Genomic DNA, 16,859 nt, shown 5'->3' on the forward strand with positions numbered 1-16,859 from the left:
TTTGGCATTAAGATCTATAGAGATAGATCAAGACGCTTAGTTGGACTTTCACAAAGCACATACCTTGATAAAATTTTGAAGAAGTTCAAAACGGATGAGTCAAAGAAAGGGTTCTTGCCTGTGTTACAAGGTGTGAAGTTGAGTCAGACTCAATGCCCGACCACTGCAGAAGATAGAGAGAAAATGAAAGTCATTCCCTATGCCTCAGCCAGGTTCTATCATGTATGCTATGCTGTGTACCAGACCTGATGTGTGCCTTGCCATAAGTCTGGCAGGGAGGTACCAAAGTAATCCAGGAGTGGATAACTGGACAACGGTCAAGAACATCTTGAAGTACCTGAAAAGGACTAAGGATATGTTTCTCTTTTATGGAGGTGACAAAGAGCTGGTCGTAAATGGTTACGTCGATGCTAGCTTTGACACTGATCCGGATGACTCTAAGTCACAAACCGGATACATATTTATATTGAATGGTGGAGCTGTCAGTTGGTGCAGTGCCAAGCAAAGCGTCGTGGCGGGATCTACGTGTGAAGCGGAGTACATAGCTGCTTCGGAAGCATCGACTGAAGGAGTATGGATGAAGGAGTTCATATCCGATCTAGGTGTAATACCTAGTGCATCGGGTCCAATGAAAATATTTTGTGATAATGCTGGAGCAATTGCCTTGGCGAATGGATCCAGATTTCACAAAAGAACCAAACACATCAAGAGACACTTCAATTCCATCCGTGATCAAGTCAAGGAGGGAGACATAGAGATTTGCAAAATACATACGGATCTGAATGTGGCAGACCCGTTAACTAAGCCTCTTCCACAGGCAAAACATGATCAGCACCAAGACTCCATGGGTGTTAGATTCATTACATTTTAATCCAGATTATTGACTCTGGTGCAAGTGGGAGACTGAAGGAAATATGCCCTAGAGGCAATAATCAAGTTGTTATTTATACTTCCTTATATCATGATAAATGTTTATTATTCATGCTAGAATTGTATTAACCAGAAACTTGATACATGTGTGAATACATAGACAAAATACTGTGTCCCTAGTAAGCCTGTTCTAGACTAGCTCGTTAATGAAAGATGGTTAAGTTTCCTAACCATAGACATGTGTTGTCATTTGATGAACGGGATCACATCATTAGGAGAATGATGTGATGGACAAGACCCATCCATTAGCTTAGCATAATGATCGTTAAGTTTTATTGCTATTGCTTTCTTCATGACTTATACATATTCCTTTGACTATGAGATTATGCAACTCCCAGATACCGGAGGAATACCTTGTGTGCTATCAACGTCACAACGTAACTGGGTGATTATAAAGATGTTTTACAAGTATCTCCGAAGGTGTTTTGTTGGGTTGGCATAGATCGAGATTAGGATTTGTCACTCCGAGTATCTGAGAGGTATCTCTGGGCCCTCTCAGTAATGCACATCACAATAAGCCTTGCAAGCAATGTGACTAATGAGTTAGTTGTGGGATGTTGTATTACGAACGAGTAAAGAGACTTTCCGGTAACGAGATTGAACTAGGTATGGAGATACCGACGATCGAATCTCGGGCAAGTAACATACCGATGGCAAAGGGAATAACGTATGTTGTCATAACGGTTCGACCGATAAAGATCTTTGTAGAATATGTGGAAGCCGATATGAGCATCCAGGTTCCGCTATTGGTTATTGATCGGAGAGGTGTCTCGGTCATGTCTACATATTTCTCGAACCCGTAGGGTCCGCACGCTTAACGTTTGATGACGATTTGTATTATATGAGTTATGTGATTTGCTGACAGAATATTGTTCGGGGTCCCGGATGAGAACACGGACATGACGAGGAGTCTCAGAATGGTCGAGAGGTAAAGATTGATATATTGGATGATAGTATTCGGACACCGGAAGTGTTCCGGAATGCGTCGGGTACATATCGAAGTACCGGGGGGGTTACCGGAACCCTCCCCCCGGGGGGAAGATATGATCCATATGGGCCATAGGAGGGAGGCTCACCAGCCCACAAAGGGCTGGCGCGCCCCCCACAAGGGAGGGTCCGAATTAGACTAGGGGTGGGGGCGCCCCCCTTTCCTTCTCCCCCTCTCTCTCCTTCCCCCTTTCCTCCTCCGGTAAAAGGAAAGGGGGGCGAATCCTACTAGGAGCCCAAGTAGGACTCCTCCTACTTGGGGCGCGCCTAGGGCCGGCCTCCTCCCCCTCCCTCCTTTATATATGTGGGAAGGGGGCGCCTACAACACACATCAATTGTTCTAAGCCGTGTGCCACGCCCCTCTCCACAGTTTACGCCTCCGGACATATTCTCGCAGTGCTTACGCAGAGCCCTGCGCGGATCACATCACCATCACCGTCACCATGCCGTTGTGCTGACAGAACTCGTCTACTTCCTCAACACTCTGCTGGATCAAGAGCTCGAGGGACGTCATTGCGCTAAACGTGTGCAGAACTCGAAGGTGTCGTAGGTTCGGTACTTGATCGGTCGGAACGAGAAGATGTTCGACTACATCAACCGCATTAAACAAATGCTTCCGCTTTCGGTCTACGAGGGTACGTAGACACACTCTCCCCTTCTCATTGTTATGCATCTCCTAGATAGATCTTGCGTGAGCATAGGAATTTTTTTGAAATTGCATGCTACGTTCCCCAACAAAAGGTGGGTGCACTCAGTGCCCCAGACCCTATTGTTTACGTTGTGCACTTGAAGGCGACAACACTTATAGCTTGGGAGCTATTGTGGCACGTCGCCTCCACATTAATAAATCCAAGAGTAAAATACATGGTGGTATTTACGCTACTCGCCTGGCAGCTCGCTTTAATATTCAGATACGCCACCATGATTACCCTTTGCCCAAGGTTCACCTAGATCGCGCTGCTATGGAATACCACCAGTTTATTGCTGCCGATTACCCTGACATTCTTATTCCTTATAACCTGGTTTTTAGTGTGAAAACTCATGATATTATTCCATTGCATGCACCTGCTTTGTTTGATCCTATTGCCAGGGGTGGCTACAGGATTATGCCTGCAGACATCATCGCCTACCGGAACAACCTAGCTGCAGCACAAGCAGAGCCTCGGCTGTGGGATCCATAGGCACCCGCTCCACAGCATATCAACGTAGGACCCCATGGTTTCTTCGACTACTGATTACCAACTTAGGCCAAAAGCCTACGCTTGGGGGAGTACGTGTTTCTCACCGACATTACATTCATGTTCACACATTTCATTTGTCGGTGTCCACACTTTTTCATTGTATTATCCACGCTTAATTTATTTTCCAGCTTTCTTCCTGTGTGTTTGAAAAACTTTGAGAAAATCCAAAAATATTTCCATCTTTTTTTATTTTTCTTTCTAGAGTAGTTAGCTGTAGTATTAAAAAGAAAACCCAAAAAGATTTCCTTGTTCTTATTTTGCTTGTTGGGAGCTTTCCCGTGTAAATAGTTTTTCTCGTTTTTTGCTTTTTCCCTTTCATTTGCTTCTCTCAGATAAAACGAAAAACTCCAAAAATATTTCAGTGTGTTTCTCTGAATTTCTTTTCTTTTTATTGAGTCGTACCAAGGAGAAGATCATGATGAAAATATTGAGCGGCTCTCATGTGCATTATTGTTGATCTAACAAAGAGCCCATTTTACCTTGTCTCCTCCTATTGAATAAAATGTTTGCAGATTCCAGATTAGTCCACGGCACTCTTGCACTACTATTATTTTCATATCGTTTGGTCGTGCAGGTGAAAGGCAATAATGACGATATTCAATGAACTGTCCGTGGTAGAGAGAAACGGGCATGAACTCAACTTGTTCTATTATTGTAAATATGTTTAACCTAGTATCCATGATTCAGCCCATTGTGATTAAACATGTTTGCAATGACAATTAGAGATTATCGTTTCTCATGCCATGCATAAGTAGCTAGGAGTGGATAATGATTTATCTTGGATGTCAACATTGCATTAAAATGATTGTGATGTAGTATGATGATATGGTATCCTCCTCTGAATGTTCGAGTGGCTTGACTTGGCACATGTTCATGCATGTAGCTGAATCAAAACCAACATAGCCTCTATGATATTTATGTTCATGGTGTTCATATCCTACTCATGCTAGTGTCCGATGTTACTTATGCATAATGCATGTTCATGACCGTTGTTGCTCTCTAGCTGGCCGCTTCTCAACCTATTTGCTAGCCTTCACCTGTACTAAGTGGGAGTTCTGCTTGTACATCCAAAACCTGAAACCCAAGTTATTCCAGATGAGTCCACCATACCTACCTATATGCGGTATTACCTTGCCGTCCTAACTAAATTTGCATGTGCTATCTCTAAAAACTTCAAATAAATTTCCTTTTTGTGTGCCTAGATCGTTCATGGAACGACAGGAGGTAGTCGTATCTTCCATGCTAAGCGGATTATTCTCAGGTCGAGTGTTTATTCACTCGCCATCGCACGAGAAAGGGGCGGTAATAGGGATTCCCAGTCCCAAACTGCAAACTGAAAAGAACTTACAAATAATCAAACAGAAACTCCTACGGAGTCATAACCTTTACTTCATCACTTGGGAACCGCTACTAATGTGTTTAGCATGGAAGATATTGATAACTGATGGTCGCGAAGTAAATAAGAAGGGTGCATCTCTCAAAATATCATTTACCTCTGATTTCAAACTTGAGCTCTGGCACCTCTGCAAATCACTGCTTCCCTCTGCGAAGGGACTATCTATTTACTTTTATGCTGTGTCATCACCTTCTAAAATAAGCGCCAGAACCTAAGAGCACTACTGTCATGCTTATGCGTTATGTGTGGCTAATGTTGGGTGCATCATGACTGGATGTGTTCGCCCGTGAATTACAATGTTTTGTCGCTGCTTGAACTTTGGAGGTGCTCTGCATTTATGTTTTGCGGTCTTAGAAAGGGCTAGCGAGATGCCACTATTGTCATGTTATATCATGGTTGTTTTGATAATGTGTTGTTGTTTGAGATATCTTATTATTGCTCGCTAGCTGATTATGTCATTGATATGAGTCAATATAATTTTTAAGAGTTATTGTCGACAGGGTTAGTTATAATATTGGCTGAAAACCTGGGTGTTGTTTAAGCTTATTTATGAAAACAAGAGCAAAAGAGTTCGTAAAAGTTTTTCTTTTTCACTTTCGGTTTATCAACTGAATTGCTTGAGGACAAGCAAAGGTTTAAGCTTGGGGGAGTTGATACATCTTCGACGTATCTACTTTTCCTAACGCTTTTGCTCTTGTTTTGGACTCTAATTTGCATGATTTGAATCAAACTAACCCGGACTGACGCTGTTTTCAGCAGAACTACCATGGTGTTGTTTTTTGTGCAGAAATAAAAGTTCTCGGAGTGGAACAAAACTTTACGAGGATTTTTTATACAATAAAAGAGAATTTCTGGAGCCAAGAACCACCGGAGGGTGCACCTGGATGGGCACAACCCACCAGGGCGTGCCCCCCTCCAGGCGCGCCCAGGTGGGTTGTCCCCACCTGGTGGCCCCGCAGACCCTGAAGCCGACGCTATAAAATCACATATTTCCAGAAAAAAATCAGGGAGAAAGGATTATCGCGTTCCACGAGATGGAGCCGCCGTCACCTCCTGTTCTTCATCGGGAGGCCAGATCTGGAGTCCGTTTGGGGCTCCGGAGAGGGGGATCTTCGATCTTCGTCATCACCAACCCTTCTCCATCGCCAATTCCATGATGCTTCCCACCAGGAGTGAGTAATTCCTTCGTAGGTGTCGGGTGGTAGGTGCGACATATGCCAACGGGTGGCTTATCATTGTGGGAGCCAGTAAGACATCGCCGGTGCCTGGAAACGGGATAAGGCGAAGACATGCACGCCGGCGAATCTTACCCAGGTTCGGGGCTCTCCGTGGAGACAACACCCCTAGTCCTGCTCTGCGGGGTCTCCGCATGATCGCTAGATCAACACAAGTAGCTACAAGTGCTCCTTGAGCTGTTTGGCTAGGGGAAGAAGAAGGGCAAGGCTAGCGCTCCTTTTCTCTCTATGTGGTGTGTAAAACTCTATGAGATCAACCCTTTGCATGGGTGTCCCGGGGGATTTATATAGGCCTACCCTCTAGGGGTACAATGGTAATCCGGCTAGGTGCGGGTCCCAGCCGTCAGTGTCTGTGCTTGCCGGCTTCTCCGCCGGCCGTTGGGGCCCGCTGACTGGTGGGTCCCGCCGGCCGCCGGCCTCTTGGCCGACAGGCCAGCCCCACCGCCTGGGGGCCTTGTCGGCGGCTGGTTACTGTTGCATCGCCCCTGATGACGAGGGCTTTGTTGAGGTAAGCGTGGCTACAGTGCCGCCGTCTTGCGGGCTCTCACTGTAGCCTCACCTCGTCTTGTCTCCTTAATGATGCACATGTTTCGAGGGAGGGAGGTAGCCGGCTATTGGGAGCCGACTACGCCCCAGGCCGACTAGGGGAGGCCGGGCCGCCTTCGAGCGTCTCTCTGGCTAAAGGGGCCCGCCGCCCGCGGGCCGTACTGGCGCCTGTCGTGGGTGACATCGAGGTCAACATGGCTACAGTGCCGCGCCGGACGGGGGATGGCTGACCCGTACGGCGCCCTGTGGCCATGCATGTTCCGGGATTCGGGGGTGGTAGGCTGTACTGCGGCCACGCCCCGTCTTATCACCGTTATGTGGGTGCAGCCCTGGTGGGTGCAGTCTTGGCCGGCTTCTGGGAGTCGGCCTTCTTCATGGCCGGCTTCCTGGAGTCGGCCATCTCGTAGCTTTCTTCGGGAAGGTTTTTGAGGCCGAGTCACCTTCTGGTAGTCGGCCTTGGGGATAGCCGGCCAGAGGAAGGCGGCCCCATGCTCTGGATGCTTGAAGGCTCGATTGGCCTGATAATTTTTCGAAGAGCCAGGGGGAGTCGGTTAGGCTACCCGTGGCCATTTACTCAGACAGTAGTCCCCGAAGCTGGTTGGGCTTCAAGGCTGATAGGAGGTCGAGAAGCTCGGTCAGCTTCTTATCTTGACGAGCCAGCAGCCGGGAGCCGGCTTCGGTTGGGTGCGCCGTCTTGGCGAAACTTCTGAAGTCTGAAGGCGGGAGTCGGTTTGTGCGCACGCCGGGCTGCGGGCCGGCCGCTCGCCGCCCGCGTACCACATGGCACCCTCCGGCTTAAAAAAAGCCTGCCAACCCACGCGCGCGACAGGACGTCGCCGCAGGCCGGGGGCCCATCACTCCTACACCTAGGCCCAGGCGCGGATTCTCTGCGGCCCAAAGCGGGCCGCACGTCTTCCGGCGGCAGTTTCTGCACATTGTTAGGGCGCAATAATCGCGGGACGTGGGGGAGTGGGCCAGTTAATCCCACGTTCCCCCCACGCCTCGCCTCCTCGGCTTCGCCGCACGAGGCTATAAGTAGGGGGAGGAGGGGAAGCGGCAGACGCTCGCACGCTCATCCTCTCTCTGCCATCTTCTTCCTCCTCCTTTCCATCGCAGCAACATCTTGCCGCCGCGCCGTCCCACCAATCTTCGCACCACCCCGCAGCTTTGCCGCCGCGGGGCCGTGCTTTCTCCGCCGCCGCACCCTTTCTCGCCAGCTTCTCGCCATCATGCAGTACGGCGGAGACTGGAACGGCTCCAACGTCCATACGGACCACATCGACTTCCTCTGCAAGACGCGGCGGTTGCCCGGCAAGGACCAGGTGCGGGTCCGTCTCGCGCCGGAGAAGGAGATCACGCCTGCGCCGGAGGAAGGCGAGCAGGTAATCTTTCGCTCACACTTCCTGCGCGGCCTCGGTCTGCCCGCGAGCGCCTTCTTCCGCTCCTTCCTCGAGTTTTATCAGCTCCACCCGCACCACCTCACTCCAAACACGGTGATGCTGCTGTCCGCCTTCGTCACTCTGTGCGAGGGATTTCTTGCCGTTCTTCCCACTCTCGAGCTCTGGGGGGAATTCTTCCAAACCAAGCTCGGCACCCGCATGCAGGGCATGCCGGCTTAGAGCGGCGCCTTTATCGCGATGTGGAGGCCGGCAGCCGACAACCCCTTCCCTGTCATCACGCTGATCCAGTCGGTGAAGCGCTGGCAGAAATCGTACTTGTACGTGAAGAACGTCGCCCCGCAAGGCGACTACGTCAACTTGCCGGCTTATGTAGCCGGCCCGCCGGCTGGGAGGCGGCCCCAGTGGTCCTATCGGGCCGTGACGTTGTCGCCGGCTGGAGCCGCGGCCGTCGCCCGACTCCGGGTAAAGATCCAGTCGGAGGGCCTGACTAGGTCCGACCTGCTGGCCGCCTTCGTCATGTGCCGGGTGCTCCCGCTTCAAACCCGCCCTCATCTGATCTGTCAGATGAGCGGCCAACTTGATCCGAGTCGGATGTGTACCAAGGAGATGCCTCATGACGAGGTGGCTCATATGGTGAATTATCTCACGAACTGCAAGCTTTCCGCAGAGTGGCAGTTTGGCAAGGAGCTGTACTCCCGTGCTCATCCCCCGCCTACGGTATGTGTTCTTTATCTTTTCTTCTTTTAGTTTTGTCACCAAGTTTTTCTTGACCGACTCTGACCAGTCGGCACGTGTTGGCAGAGCCCTCTCATTCGACCTGCGGCCGGGACAATGGGGGCGGATCGCCGATTTCTCCCCGACCGCGCGGAGCATGACTTGTAGGACCCCGACTTGGCGGCGGCCGCCATGGACAACAACACCGAGGCGGGAGGCGGCGAGGCAGGCGGCGATGCAGGCGGCTCTGGGCTTGGAGCCAGCTTCGACGACTGGCCGGATGACGATGAGGCGAAAATCGTCCCACGCCGCCAGCCGGCGTCCGACCATGGCGCGGGTTCCTCCGCCGCGCCGCCTGCTCGGGGCGGTGCGCAGAAGCGCCGGGCCGCGTCGGGCTTGTTCGGCAGTCGGCCGAAGAAGCCCATGGGCGGGGCGGCGGCGACCAGACGGGATGAGGCGGCCGCGAAGGCGGCCCGCTTCCGCAAGGTGGTGAAGCGGCCGCAAACGGTTTCGGCGTAAGTGTAGATTCTCTCGCGTACTCCTTCTTTTCTTGTCGATTTCTGAATCCTTGTCTTGTCTCAAAAATCAGGGCTCTGCTTTCTCTTGAGCGGGTTGCTGCCGCCTCCGTGGTTGGATCGCCGGGAGGATCCGGGAGCACCCGCCATGTGGACATCCGCGCCGAGCTTCAAGCGGCGACGGAGCGAAATGCGCGGGAGGCGCGAGAGGAGCGGGAGGCGGAAGAGCTGAGGGCAGCTGCCGCCAAGGCGGCGCAGGAGAAGGCAGAGGAGTCGGCGAAGGCACGTGCCGACGCAGCGGCCAAGGCCCAGGCGGAGGCTACAGCCGTAGCGACAGCGGAGGGGGCCTTGCTTGTCACCCCCCTGCGTGTCGCGGTGCCCGAGGTCCCGGAGCCCCTGCCGGAGGAAGCCGGCGGCGACCTGCCGGGGTTGGAGAGGGAGGACGACGTCGTCCAGGAGAGGGAGGCGGCACCGCCTTTGCCGACCGGGGCGGCCCAAGGCAGCCGGCCTAACGCGCCGCCCGCGCAATCGGCTGGAGGCGAGCCGGCTGTGAGGACAGACCTGGTGGTCCGGTCGCCATCGCGCCAGCGCGCGGGGAAGGCAACTTCGGCTCCGGACCCGCAGAAGGCCGCGGGCTCCAGCTCGTCAGCCTAGGACGTGGAGACGGCTAGCGCCAGCTCGGGGTGGACACCGGGTGGTGGGACGGCCGTGGTGAATGTGGCGGCGCAAGAAGTCCGGAACCAGCTTCAGTCCCAGGCCGCAGTGCTGAGGCAGTATAATGACGAGTTCCTCGCGACACGGGCGGCCATTCGGGTGAGTCTTCCCGTTTCTTGCTTCTTGATCTTGGTTTCTTCCATGGGGGCGCGTCAGCACACCCACTGGGTGTAGTCCCCGAGTTCCGAGTCGGCTGCTGAGCAGGCGGCTTGGAACTTCTTAGTAGGCTTTGTTTGCTATCTTGTTCTCATTCGCTTCTCTGTCCGACTTGCAGGACTACCACAACCTCCGTGCGGCTGCCTTCAACTCCCAGGCTCGGGAGCTGACCCAGAAGACTGCTGATCTATCTGAGAGCCGGGGTAAGTGCTTCATCTTTTATCTCACGTGGGGGCGCGTCAGCGCACCCACTGGGTGTAGTCCCCGAGATTCGGGCCGACTGCTGAGCAGTCGGGTCGGATCTTTCTTGACGACTTCTTTCTTATTGCTCTTTTCTTCTCTGCCATATCTGCAGCGGCCAACGCCAAACTGAGGGAGCAGCTGGGTGGGACTCAGGCCGCCCTTCGCGCTAAGGAAGCCGAGTTCGACGCCTTGGCTCAGGAGCGTGACCGCCTGGTCAAGAAGCTGGCCGACCAGGAGGAGAGCCACAAGGCGGCCCTGAAGGCGGTGCAGGATAGCGAGGCCGCCCTCCAAGCCGAATATGAGACCGAGGCGGCGAGCTGGGCCGAGGCGAGGCAGTCGTTGATCAACGGCTACGGCCAGATCGAAGACTTGGTTGACGGTAGGCCGCCCTCTTCTTCGTTCCTTGCTTGCCGCTTGCCGTTTGGTTCACTCTCTAACTTTGTATTTTTCTCTTCTTTCTTTCTTGTGCAGAGTACTTCCCTGGCTACTCTACTGCCGCCAACCAGGTCGTCGAGGCCCACCGCGAGGCGCAAAGGCAGGCTGGCGCTGAGATCGCGCCGAACGCTCGCCGGTCGCTTGAGGAACAGCTCCTGGCGATTCAAGCCCGCCTCCAGCCGGCTCACCGCATGCTCCGCCGGCTTCAGCGTGTTGGGGCGCAGGTGCTGGCCGCTCTCTGGCCCGGCGAGGTGATTCCCCGCACCCCCAGTCGGACTGCCGACTGGCTGGAGGTAGCGGCCGGCCGCTTCGAGGCCTGGAAGGCTTCTGCGGCTCGGTCAGGCGCCAGGCGGGCGCTGGAGTTCGTCAAGGCCTGGTATCCTGAGCTGAGCTTGGACCAGCTGGCCACCTGGCGGCAGGAGGCCGACACGGAGCTGGAGCCGGTGCGGCCGGCTATCATCCAGCGTGCCTCGGCGATCGCCGACTACACCGACACCAGCGCCGTTGCTCCTGAGGTGGATGACAACGGCGTTGCCCAGCCGGAGGAGTGGTTCGGGCTGAACCCAGCAGATGGCGAGGACTCGGCGGAGGAGATCGACTCCAGCGACGAGGGCGAGGAGGAGGAGGAGGAGGGTGAAGACGCCGTGCCAGATGGTGGAGCAGCCGGCCAGCCTCAGCTTGACCGTGCCTCCAGCAACAAGGCGCGTGCGAGCGCACCGCCTGCAGCCGGCGATGATCAAGCCGAGACTCGCCAGCCGGCCACTCCTCCAGCCGGCGCTGCCGTCTCCACCGACCAGCCCGGCTCCCCTGCTGCGCCCTTAGTCTGATCTCCCGCCTTTACTTTCCTGTTTTATTACTCTTTGAACAATATTTTGTTAAGTTTGCGCAGTTCCACCCACTGGGGGTGTATTCGAACTATATTGACTGCCGGCCTGTTGAAGGCCTTATGTGTAAATATAATCATGCATGTGTTTGGCTTTCCATTGTTCTTGCTTTTCATCCTTTGGCTGTTTCCTTTGCCGCCCTCCCTTGGTTGCCGCCTTCCCAGCCGGACAGCTGCTCTGCAGTCTGTGGCTGGAGAAGTGCTTGGCCGGTTGGGAGGGCAAGTACTCTAGCTTTCTTGGATTGTAGCGAAGTGACTGGGAAGCCGGCCAGCCGGCTGTTTTGACAGCCGGTAGGCGTGGTTGGAGGCCGGCTTGTGTTATATAAGTTCGTTAGTCCTTAGCCGTTTTTCGTGTGGGCATCCTTTCCTGCCTTTGGCTCTTGCCAGTCGGACAGTCGGTTCCTCGAGCTGCGACTTACAACAAGAGAGGGCTCGGGTGCTGGCACACTACTTGTCTGACTTCAGGTAGAACTTTTAATATAACTCAAGGCGGCCAGTCCCCGGGCCGACTAGTCGAACCCGGTGCCAGATAGAGAATCAAATGTAATAGTACATTCATGGGTATGACACTCGTCATTCATAGATAAAGGAGGGCAGTCCCCGAGTGCGCCTCGGGGGGGCCTGTTTTTTTGTACTTAATACAAAAAGGTAGCATGATACATACTGCTTTTAACTGTAAAATCTTCTCAGGAGATTGGCGTTCCATGGTCGTTCCGACTCCTTGCCGGAATCATCCCTCTTGCGTGCTCTCGGCTTCTGTGCGTCGATCAGGTAGTAGGAGTCGTTGCCTAGGGCCTTGCTGATGACGAAAGGGCCTTCCCAAGGGGCCGAGAGCTTGTGCTGGCCGGCTGTTCGCTGGATCAGCCGGAGCACAAGATCGCCCTCTTGGAAGGATCTTGGCTTGACCTTCCGGTTGTGGTAACAGCGCAAACCCTACTGGTAGATGGTGGACCGGCTGAGTGCTAACAGCCGGCCTTCTTCCAGCAGGTCGACGCCGTCTTCTCGCGCTTCCTTGGCCTCCGCCTCCGTGTACATGGTGACCCGAGGCGAGTCGAACTCGATGTCAGTTGGGATGACAGCCTCGGCACCATATACAAGGAAGAAAGGAGTGAAGCCGGTTGACTTGTTCGGGGTAGTACGCAGACTCCAGAGGACAGCCGGCAGCTCATCGAGCCAGCAGCCGGCCGAACGCTCCAGTGGTACGACCAGTCGGGGCTTGATGCCGGAGAGGATGAGGCCGTTTGCTCGCTCGACCTGGCCGTTTGACTGCGGGTGGGCAACGGACGCTAAGTCCAGTCGGATGCCCTGTGTCGCGCAGAAACGTGCCAGTGCTCCCTTGGCAAAATTCGTGCCGTTGTCGGTGATGATGCTGTGTGGTACACCATACCGAGTAGTGATGTCTGCGATGAATGTCACGGCAGTCGGCCCGTTCAGCTTCTTGATTGGCTTCGCTTCAATCCACTTGGTGAATTTGTCCACGGCGACAAGCAGATGTGTCATGCCGCCGCGGGCTGTCTTGAATGGGCCCACCATGTCCAGCCCCCAAACGGCAAAGGGCCAGGTGAGGGGGATGGTCTTGAGTGCAGAAGCCGGCAGGTGTTGCTTGGAGCTGAAGACTTGGCATCCTTTGCAGCATTTGACTAATTCCTTGGCGTGTTCCAAAGCAGTCGGCCAGAAGAAACAATGGCAGAAAGCTTTGGCGACAAGTGATCTTGAGGCCGCGTGGTTGCCGCATTCGCCTTGGTGGATATCCTTGAGGATTACTATGCCCTTCTCTGGCTCGACGCAGCGCTGGAAGACTCCAGTGACGCTACGCTTAACAAGTTCTCTGTTTATTATTGTGTATGCTCCGGCTCGGCGTTGAACTAGTCTTGCCGAGATCTCATCAGTCGGCAGCTCTCTGTTTACTAGGAAGTTGAGGATGGGCTGGACCCATGACGGAGTTGTGACTTCTTCTGTTGTCAGTACGGCTACTGTGACCCGGGTGGGTGGGTTGGGTGGTGAAGAGTTGGAGTCGGCCACCGCCTGTTGTGTCGTTGCAGTCCCCGGGTCGATTGCTGCAGTCCCCGGGCCGATTGCTGCAGTCCCCGGGCCGCTTGTCGAAGTCCCCGAGCCGCCTGCTGGGTTCCCCCAGTCGGATCCGACTGCATCAGGGGCAGGCGGTACGAAGATGGAGTCCGATTCTGGAGACGGCTTGACAGGCGGTTTGAGGAGGCGCTGGAGAGAGACGCCGGTTGGTATAGCTTGTCGGGTGGAGCCGATCTATGCCAGGGCATCTGCTTGCTCGTTGTTAGCCCGTGGCACGTGGAGGAACTCGCACCCTTTAAAGTATCCGTTGATTTGCTGGACGAGGAATCGATACCTCGCCATGTTTGCGTCCTTGGCGTCCCAGTCGCCAGATGACTGCTGGACCACCAAATCCGAGTCGCCATAACACAGGATCCGGCATATGCCGAGCTCTTTGGCTAGCTGGAGCCCGTGTATGAGCGCCTCGTACTCAGCCACATTGTTGGAGGCGGCAAAATGGATTTGCAATGTGTATCTGAGCTTGTCGCCCTTGGGAGAGGTGAGGACGATGCCGGCTCCCAAGCCGGTGCGCATCTTGGACCCGTCGAAGTGCATCCGCCAATGAGTGGAGTCGGGAGCCGGCGGTAGGTACTGGGTCTCGGCCCAGTCGACAAGGAAGTCGGCCAATGCTTGGGACTTGATGGCGGTGCGGGGCTGGTAGAAGATCGTGTAAGGAGCCAGCGCAATGGCCCACTTAGCCACCCGGCCGGATGCATCCCGGCTGCCTATGATCTCGGCAAGCGGGGCAGTGCATACGACCGTGATGGGATGCTCTTGAAAGTAGGGCTTCAGCTTCTTGGCGGCGAAGTACACTCCATAGCACATCTTCTGGTAATGCGGGTAGTTTTGCTTCGAGGTGGACAGTACTTCGCTTAAATAATATACCGGCCTCTGGACTAACTGAGCTCGGCCTTCTTCTGGGCGCTGGACCACGATGACTGTACTGACCACTCGGCTAGTCGCAGCAATGTAGAGGAGCATGGGCTCCTTCTCAGTCGGCGCTGCCAGGACAGGTGGAGTGGTCAGCATCTTCTTCAACTCGTGGAAAGCTTGGTCTGCTTGGTCGTTCCACTCGAAGTGGGTGGATTTCTTCATGAGTCGGTACAGGGGGAGAGCCTTCTCCCCTAGCCGGCTGATAAAGCGGTTTAGGGAGGCCAGGCACCCGGTGAACTTCTGTACGTCTTGCAACTTGGTGGGAATCTCCATTCTCTCAATGGCCTTGATCTTCACAGGGTTGCACTCAATGCCACGTTTGGAGACCAAAAAGCCTAGAAGCTGGCCGGCTGGTACTCCGAACACGCATTTCTCGGGGTTGAGCTTGATCTGGAATCGGCGCAAGTTGGCAAATGTTTCTTTGAGGTCTTCCAGCAGGGTGCCGCGCTTCTCCGTCTTCACCACAATATCGTCTACATAGACGTGGGCATTTCTGCCGAGTTGCTTGAGGAGGCATTTCTGCATGCAACGCTGAAAAGTGGCACCGGCATTTCTCAAGCCGAATGTCATAGTCAAGTAGCAGAAAGCTCCGAATGGTGTGATGAAGGCGGTCTTCAGGCGGTCGGCTGGGTCCAACTTGATCTGGTGGTATCCTGAGTAAGCATCCAAGAAACTCAACAGCTCGCATCCGGCTGTGGAGTCTATCACTTGATCAATCCGTGGTAGGGCAAACGGATCTTTGGGGCAGGCTTTGTTGAGGCTGGTGTAATCTATACACATACGCCATTTGTTGTTCTTCTTCAACACCAAGACCGGGTTGGCAAGCCACTCTGGAAAAACACCTCCATAATGAAGCCGGCGGCCAGGAGCCGGGCTATCTCTTCTCCTACGATCCTTCTTTTCTCCTCCGACAGTCGGCGGAGAGGCTGCTTGACTGGTTTCGCGTCTGCTCGGACGTGTAGCTTGTGCTCGGCGAAATCCTTCGGAACACCCGGCATGTCCTTTGGGGACCATGCAAAGATGTCTCGATTCTCACGGAGGAAGTCGACGAGCTCGCCTTCCTATTTACTGTCCAGGTTTGCACCAATGACAGCAAACCTCTCCGGGTTCTCCGGGTCCAGAGGTATCTTCTTTGTCTCTTTGGCCGGCTGGAAGGAGCCCTGAGCATCATATTCCTTGGGGTTGGGGGACAGGGCCGGCTGCTTGCCGGCCATGGCCACGACTCGGTCCAGCATCTTCTTCTCTTCAGCAACCACGAGGGACTCGGCCAGTCGGCTGCTGGCTGCAGCGCACTCGATGGACTTCTTGTAGTCTCCGGCTACAGTGATGATCCCCTTTGAACTCGGCATCTTCATCTTGAGGTAGGCGTAGTGGGGCACAGCCATGAACTTGGCCAGGGCAGGTCGGCCAAGCAAGGCGTGGTAAGGGCTTTCTAGATCCACTACTTCAAACCAGATCGCTTCTCGGCGAAAGTGATCCTTGTCTCCGAAGAGAACATCCATCTTGATCTTGCCGATTGGGGAACAGGACAGGCCGGGTACGATGCCATGGAACACAGTCCGGCTTGGCATGAGCTGCTTCGCCTTGAGGTTCAACTTCTCCATGGTGTCGCGGTACAGTATGTTGATACTGCTTCCGCCATCAATCAGCACGCGGGAGAAACGGGCAGCTCGCCTTTCCGTCGCGAGGGTGACGTCCAACACCAATGCGTAGGAGCCGGGAGACGGCATCACCTCTGGGTGATCGGCCTGGCTCCAGCTAATGGGCCTTTCAGACCAATGCATGAACTCGGGGTTGCTGGAGGCGACCGCGTTGACTTCTTGGTGCTGTCGGCGCCGACTGCGCTTGTCTTCAATCTGGCTCGTGAAGACGACGTAGGCGGCGTGCTCATCTGGGAACTCATCCTGAATGGCTCCGACTGCTGGTCGAGCAGCCGGCTGCTGAGGGGCTGGAGGCGGCGGGCCGGGAGGCGGAGGCGGCACCAGCCCCTCGCCCTTGGAGATCCGCGTGAGCCAATGGCACTTCCGGGTCGTGTGGTTGGACGGCTTCGCGCCGCTGTGGAACTTGCAGGGGGCATCGAGAGTTTGCTCGTAGGAGAAGGCCGGCTGCCAAGCCGGCCTGCCGCCCTTCTTCTTGGGAGCGGGCCGCTCTTCGGGCTGCTCGTCTTCGACGGTGGCCACCTGCCGACTGGTGGAAGGCGGCATAGGGGCCTTGCGCTTGTGGTCGTTCTGGTAGGGGCGTCGGTTGGAGTCACCAGCCGGCGTCTTGGGAGCCGGAGCGAGCACCTTTCCAGAGGCGTCCACTCGGAGCTCGGTCTTCATCGAGGAGTCGGCCGTGGCGTACTTGTCTGCTATGACCAGCAGCTCGTCGAGGGTAGTCGGCTCGTCGCAGAGGAGTCGGTGCTTGAGGAGGGTGCCCTCTCGGCACCCGGCGGTGAAGTATTCTATGGCTTGAACCTCGTGCA

The sequence above is a fragment of the Triticum aestivum genome, chromosome 2D (assembly GCF_018294505.1).
Source record: "Triticum aestivum cultivar Chinese Spring chromosome 2D, IWGSC CS RefSeq v2.1, whole genome shotgun sequence".
NCBI classification, from domain to species: domain Eukaryota; kingdom Viridiplantae; phylum Streptophyta; class Magnoliopsida; order Poales; family Poaceae; genus Triticum; species Triticum aestivum.